Consider the following 8014-nt stretch of genomic DNA (forward strand, 5'->3'; position numbering starts at 1 on the left):
AGTCTGAATACGAATGTGCTAGAAACTATAAAGCAAAAACATGTCCTGCAGCCTAGCCTTGCCTTGCCTGTCCTTGCCTGTCCTAGCCTTGCCTTATGTCCGTCTCATCCTATTCTCTGTCCCATCCTCTCTCACTAAGCCCTCGTCTGGCTGCATGTCTCTTCTTTCCTTTTCTCTCACTCTCCTGCTTCCTGCCTCTTCTCTTGCAATTCCTCCATCTCACTCCTGCATCTCACTTTTTATTCTTCCTTCCCTTTCTCCTGCTCCCTTCGCTTTCTCCCTCTGTCCCATATCTTTCTTCCCGACTTGTCTCTTGCAGACTTTGGGCCAAACTGGCCCCAAGCCTGGGCATGGTTTGACAAGTTTTCAGAGGCCTGGCTGGTGGCAGCAGGGACACCAGGCAGTGACAGGCCCGGGGCTGACAGGCTCCCCATCCCCTAGGGGGGCGCCTGGCTGCCACACCCAGCTGACATAGAACCTTTGTCACAATGCCCGCTACCGTGGCGAGGATGCGGTGGCTCTGCAGGTGACAGGGACACTGCAGGACTTGGTGTCAGCTCAGCAATTTCTCACTTCCCCTAAGAAGCGGAATTGTGCAAATTGCTGCCTTTGCTCTTGAAAGGATGTCATCAGGTGGGTGTTTTGGTGTCATACACTGAAAACAGAGCAGAAACTGTGAAATATTCCCATGATATGCATGGTCCCTGCCCCAAAGCACCATGTCTCAGCCTAAGGAGATCTGCAGCTTATATTTTTGTACTGCCAGCAGATTGTGGAAGTACAGTATAAAAACCATCCTTATGGAGAGATCTTGGTATTTTAGGCTTAGTCTAAGTGTCTCAAGTAGCTGGGGTTTTTGCTTGGGACTAATCCATACGGTCTTATGGCTTTCCTCCTAGTCTGAAGACGAATGTGCTAGAAACTATAAAGCAAAAATATGTCCTGCAGTCTAGCCTTGTCTTGCCTGTCCTTGCCTGTCCTAGCCTTGCCTTCTTTCCTTCTCATCCTGTTCTCTGTGCCATCCTCTCTCACTAAGCCCTCGTCTGGCTGCATGTCTCTTCTTTCCTTTTCTCTCACTCTCTTGCTTCCTGCCTCTTTTCTTGCAATTCCGCCATGTCAGTCCTGCAGCCCAACACTACTTTTTATTCTTCCTTCCCTTTCTCCTGCTCCCTTCCCTTTCTCCCTCTGTCCCATATCTTTCTTCCCGACTTGTCTCTTGCAGACTTTGGGCCAAACTGGCCCCGAGTCTGGGCATGGTTTGACAAGTTTTCAGAGGCCTGGCTGGTGGCAGCAGGGACACCAGGCAGTGACAGGCCCGGGGCTGACAGGCTCCCCATCCCCTAGGGGGCGCCTGGCTGCCACACCCAGCTGACCTAGAACCTTTGTCACAATGCCCGCTACCGTGGCGAGGATGCGGTGGCTCTGCAGGTGACAGGGACACTGCAGGACTTGGTGTCAGCTCAGCAATTTCTCACTTCCCCTAAGAAGCGGAATTCTGCAAATTGCTGCCTTTGCTCTTGAAAGGATGTCATCAGGTGGGTGTTTTGGTGTCATACACTGAAAACAGAGCAGAAACTGTGAAATATTCCCATGATATGCATGGTCCCTGCCCCAAAGCACCATGTCTCAGCCTAAGGAGATCTGCAGCTTATTTTTTTGTACTGCCAGCAGATTGTGGAAGTACAGTATAAAAACCATCCTTATGGAGAGATCTTGGTATTTTAGGCTTAGTCTAAGTGTCTCAAGTAGCTGGGGTTTTTGCTTGGGCCTAATCCGTACGGTCTTATGGCTTTCCTGCTAGTCTGAATACGAATGTGCTAGAAACTATAAAGCAAAAACATGTCCTGCAGCCTAGCCTTGCCTTGCCTGTCCTTGCCTGTCCTAGCCTTGCCTTATGTCCGTCTCATCCTATTCTCTGTCCCATCCTCTCTCACTAAGCCCTCGTCTGGCTGCATGTCTCTTCTTTCCATTTCTCTCACTCTCCTGCTTCCTGCCTCTTCTCTTGCAATTCCTTTATCTCACTCCTGCATCTCACTTTTTATTCTTCCTTCCCTTTCTCCTGCTCCCTTCGCTTTCTCCCTCTGTCCCATATCTTTCTTCCCGACTTGTCTCTTGCAGACTTTGGGCCAAACTGGCCCCAAGTCTGGGCATGGTTTGACAAGTTTTCAGAGGCCTGGCTGCTGGCAGCAGGGACACCAGGCAGTGACAGGCCCGGGGCTGACAGGCTCCCCATCCCCTAGGGGGCGCCTGGCTGCCACACCCAGCTGACATAGAACCTTTGTCACAATGCCCGCTACCGTGGCGAGGATGCGGTGGCTCTGCAGGTGACAGGGACACTGCAGGACTTGGTGTCAGCTCAGCAATTTCTCACTTCCCCTAAGAAGCGGAATTCTGCAAATTGCTGCCTTTGCTCTTGAAAGGATGTCATCAGGTGGGTGTTTTGGTGTCATACACTGAAAACAGAGCAGAAACTGTGAAATATTCCCATGATATGCATGGTCCCTGCCCCAAAGCACCATGACTCAGCCTAAGGAGATCTGCAGCTTATTTTTTTGTACTGCCAGCAGATTGTGGAAGTACACTATAAAAACCATCCTTATGGAGAGATCTTGGTATTTTAGGCTTAGTCTAAGTGTCTCAAGTAGCTGGGGTTTTTGCTTGGGCCTAATCCATACGGTCTTATGGCTTTCCTGCTAGTCTGAAGACAAATGTGCTAGAAACTATAAAGCAAAAACATGTCCTGCAGCCTAGCCTTGCCTTGCCTGTCCTTGCCTGTCCTAGCCTTGCCTTATGTCCTTCTCATCCTGTTCTCTGTCCCATCCTCTCTCACTAAGCCCTCGTCTGGCTGCATGTCTCTTCTTTCCTTTTCTCTCACTCTCCTGCTTCCTGCCTCTTTTCTTGCAATTCCTCCATCTCACTCCTGCAGCCCAACACTACTTTTTATTCTTCCTTCCCTGTATCCTGCTCCCTTCGCTTTCTCCCTCTGTCCCCTATCTTTCTTCCCGACTTGTCTCTTGGAGATTTTGGGCCAAACTGGCCCCAAGTCTGGGCATGGTTTGACAAGTTTTCAGAGGCCTGGCTGGTGGCAGCAGGGACACCAGGCAGTGACAGGCCCGGGGCTGACAGGCTCCCCATCCCCTAGGGGGCGCCTGGCTGCCACACCCAGCTGACATAGAACCTTTGTCACAATGCCCGCTACCGTGGCGAGGATGCGGTGGCTCTGCAGGTGACAGGGACACTGCAGGACTTGGTGTCAGCTCAGCAATTTCTCACTTCCCCTAAGAAGCGGAATTCTGCAAATTGCTGCCTTTGCTCTTGAAAGGATGTCGTCAGGTGGGTGTTTTGGTGTCATACACTGAAAACAGAGCAGAAACTGTGAAATATTCCTATGATATGCATGGTCCCTGCCCCAAAGCACCATGACTCAGCCTAAGGAGATCTGCAGCTTATGTTTTTGTACTGCCAGGAGATTGTGGAAGTACAGTATAAAAACCATCCTTATGGAGAGATCTTGGTATTTTAGGCTTAGTCTAAGTGTCTCAAGTAGCTGGGGTTTTTGCTTGGGCCTAATCCATACGGTCTTATGGTTTTCCCCCTAGTCTGAACACGAATGTGCTAGAAACTATAAAGCAAAAACATGTCCTGCAGCCTAGCCTTGCCTTGCCTGTCCTTGCCTGTCCTAGGCTTGCCTTATGTCCTTCTCATCCTGTTCTCTGTCCCATCCTCTCTCACTAAGCCCTCGTCTGGCTGCATGTCTCTTCTTTCCTTTTCTCTCACTCTCTTGCTTCCTGCCTCTTTTCTTGCAATTCCTCCATCTCATTCCTGCAGCCCAACACTACTTTTTATTCTTCCTTCCCTGTATCCTGCTTCCTTCGCTTTCTCCCTCTGTCCCATATCTTTCTTCCCGACTTGTCTCTTGGAGACTTTGGGCCAAACTGGCCCCGAGTCTGTGCATGGTTTGACAAGTTTTCAGAGGCCTGGCTGGTGGCAGCAGGGACACCAGGCAGTGACAGGCCCGGGGCTGACAGGTTCCCCATCCCCTAGGGGGCGCCTGGCTGCCACACCCAGCTGACATAGAACCTTTGTCACAATGCCCGCTACCGTGGCGAGGATGCGGTGGCTCTGCAGGTGACAGGGACACTGCAGGACTTGGTGTCAGCTCAGCAATTTCTCACTTCCCCTAAGAAGCGGGATTCTGCAAATTGCTGCCTTTGCTCTTGAAAGGATGTCATCAGGTGGGTGTTTTGGTGTCATACACTGAAAACAGAGCAGAAACTGTGAAATATTCCCATGATATGCATGGTCCCTGCCCCAAAGCACCATGACTCAGCCTAAGGAGATCTGCAGCCTATTTTTTTGTACTGCCAGCCGATTGTGGAAGTACAGTATAAAAACCATCCTTATGGAGAGATCTTGGTATTTTAGGCTTAGTCTAAGTGTCTCAAGTAGCTGGGGTTTTTGCTTGGGCCTAATCCGTATGGTCTTATGGCTTTCCTCCTAGTCTGAAGACGAATGTGCTAGAAACTATAAAGCAAAAACATGTCCTGCAGCCTAGCCTTGCCTTTCCTGTCCTTGTCTGTCCTAGCCTTGCCTTCTTTCCTTCTCATCCTGTTCTCTGTGCCATCCTCTCTCACTAAGCCCTCGTCTGGCTGCATGTCTCTTCTTTCCTTTTCTCTCACTCTCCTGCTTCCTGCCTCTTTTCTTGCAATTCCTCCATCTCACTCCTGCAGCCCAACACTACTTTTTATTCTTCCTTCCCTTTCTCCTGCTCCCTTCGCTTTCTCCCTCTGTCCCATATCTTTCTTCCCGACTTGTCTCTTGCAGACTTTGGGCCAAACTGGCCCCAAGTGTGGGCATGGTTTGACAAGTTTTCAGAGGCCTGGCTGCTGGCAGCAGGGACACCAGGCAGTGACAGGCCCGGGGCTGACAGGCTCCCCATCCCCTAGGGGGCGCCTGGCTGCCACACCCAGCTGACATAGAACCTTTGTCACAATGCCCGCTACCGTGGCGAGGATGCGGTGGCTCTGCAGGTGACAGGGACACTGCAGGACTTGGTGTCAGCTCAGCAATTTCTCACTTCCCCTAAGAAGCGGGATTCTGCAAATTGCTGCCTTTGCTCTTGAAAGGATGTCATCAGGTGGGTGTTTTGGTGTCATACACTGTAAACAGAGCAGAAACTGTGAAATATTCCCGTGATATGCATGGTCCCTGCCCCAAAGCACCATGTCTCAGCCTAAGGAGATCTGCAGCTTATTTTTTTGTACTGCCAGCAGATTGTGGAAGTACAGTATAAAAACCATCCTTATGGAGAGATCTTGGTATTTTAGGCTTAGTCTTAGTGTCTCAAGTTGCTGGGGTTTTTGCTTGGGCCTAATCCATACGGTCTTATGGCTTTCCTCCTAGTCTGAAGACGAATGTGCTAGAAACTCTAAAGCAAAAACATGTCCTGCAGCCTAGCCTTGCCTTGCCTGTCCTTGCCTGTCCTAAGCTTGCCTTATGTCCTTCTCATCCTGTTCTCTGTCCCATCCTCTCTCACTAAGCCCTCGTCTGGCTGCATGTCTCTTCTTTCCTTTTCTCTCACTCTCCTGCTTCCTGCCTCTTTTCTTGCAATTCCTCCATCTCACTCCTGCAGCCCAACACTACTTTTTATTCTTCCTTCCCTTTCTTCTGCTCCCTTCGCTTTCTCCCTCTGTCCCATATCTTTCTTCCCGACTTGTCTCTTGGAGACTTTGGGCCAAACTGGCCCCAAGTCTGGGCATGGTTTGACAAGTTTTCAGAGGCCTGGCTGCTGGCAGCAGGGACACCAGGCAGTGACAGGCCCGGGGCTGACAGGCTCCCCATCCCCTAGGGGGCGCCTGGCTGCCACACCCAGCTGACATAGAACCTTTGTCACAATGCCCGCTACCGTGGCGAGGATGCGGTGGCTCTGCAGGTGACAGGGACACTGCAGAACTTGGTGTCAGCTCAGCAATTTCTCACTTCCCCTAAGACACGGAATTCTGCAAATTGCTGCCTTTGCTCTTGAAAGGATGTCATCAGGTGGGTGTTTTGGTGTCATACACTGAAAACAGAGCAGAAACTGTGAAATATTCCCATGATATGCATGGTCCCTGCCCCAAAGCACCATGACTCAGCCTAAGGAGATCTGCAGCTTATTTTTTTGTACTGCCAGCAGATTGTGGAAGTACAGTATAAAAACCATCCTTATGGAGAGATCTTGGTATTTTAGGCTTAGTCTAAGTGTCTCAAGTAGCTGGGGTTTTTGCTTGGGCCTAATCCGTACGGTCTTAAGGCTTTCCTGCTAGTCTGAAGACGAATGTGCTAGAAAGTATAAAGCAAAAACATGTCCTGCAGCCTAGCCTTGCCTTGCCTGTCCTTGCCTGTCCTAGCCTTGCCTTATGTCCTTCTCATCCTGTTCTCTGTCCCATCCTCTCTCACTAAGCCCTCGTCTGGCTGCATGTCTCTTCTTTCCTTTTCTCTCACTCTCCTGCTTCCTGCCTCTTTTCTTGCAATTCCTCCATCTCACTCCTGCAGCCCAACACTACTTTTTATTCTTCCTTCCCTTTCTCCTGCTCCCTTCGCTTTCTCCCTCTGTCCCATATCTTTCTTCCCGACTTGTCTCTTGGAGACTTTGGGCCAAACTGGCCCCGAGTCTGGGCATGGTTTGACAAGTTTTCAGAGGCCTGGCTGGTGGCAGCAGGGACACCAGGCAGTGACAGGCCCGGGGCTGACAGGCTCCCCATCCCCTAGGGGGCGCCTGGCTGCCACACCCAGCTGACCTAGAACCTTTGTCACAATGCCCGCTACCGTGGCGAGGATGCGGTGGCTCTGCAGGTGACAGGGACACTGCAGGACTTGGTGTCAGCTCAGCAATTTCTCACTTCCCCTAAGAAGCGGAATTCTGCAAATTGCTGCCTTTGCTCTTGAAAGGATGTCATCAGGTGGGTGTTTTGGTGTCATACACTGAAAACAGAGCAGAAACTGTGAAATATTCCCATGATATGCATGGTCCCTGCCCCAAAGCACCATGTCTCAGCCTAAGGAGATCTGCAGCTTATTTTTTTGTACTGCCAGCAGATTGTGGAAGTACAGTATAAAAACCATCCTTATGGAGAGATCTTGGTATTTTAGGCTTAGTCTAAGTGTCTCAAGTAGCTGGGGTTTTTGCTTGGGCCTAATCCGTACGGTCTTATGGCTTTCCTGCTAGTCTGAATACGAATGTGCTAGAAACTATAAAGCAAAAACATGTCCTGCAGCCTAGCCTTGCCTTGCCTGTCCTTGCCTGTCCTAGCCTTGCCTTATGTCCGTCTCATCCTATTCTCTGTCCCATCCTCTCTCACTAAGCCCTCGTCTGGCTGCATGTCTCTTCTTTCCATTTCTCTCACTCTCCTGCTTCCTGCCTCTTCTCTTGCAATTCCTTTATCTCACTCCTGCATCTCACTTTTTATTCTTCCTTCCCTTTCTCCTGCTCCCTTCGCTTTCTCCCTCTGTCCCATATCTTTCTTCCCGACTTGTCTCTTGCAGACTTTGGGCCAAACTGGCCCCAAGTCTGGGCATGGTTTGACAAGTTTTCAGAGGCCTGGCTGCTGGCAGCAGGGACACCAGGCAGTGACAGGCCCGGGGCTGACAGGCTCCCCATCCCCTAGGGGGCGCCTGGCTGCCACACCCAGCTGACATAGAACCTTTGTCACAATGCCCGCTACCGTGGCGAGGATGCGGTGGCTCTGCAGGTGACAGGGACACTGCAGGACTTGGTGTCAGCTCAGCAATTTCTCACTTCCCCTAAGAAGCGGAATTCTGCAAATTGCTGCCTTTGCTCTTGAAAGGATGTCATCAGGTGGGTGTTTTGGTGTCATACACTGAAAACAGAGCAGAAACTGTGAAATATTCCCATGATATGCATGGTCCCTGCCCCAAAGCACCATGACTCAGCCTAAGGTGATCTGCAGCTTATTTTTTTGTACTGCCAGCAGATTGTGGAAGTACAGTATAAAAACCATCCTTATGGAGAGAT

The sequence above is a fragment of the Columba livia genome, unplaced genomic scaffold (genome assembly GCF_036013475.1).
Source record: "Columba livia isolate bColLiv1 breed racing homer unplaced genomic scaffold, bColLiv1.pat.W.v2 Scaffold_148, whole genome shotgun sequence".
Lineage (NCBI taxonomy): Eukaryota > Metazoa > Chordata > Aves > Columbiformes > Columbidae > Columba > Columba livia.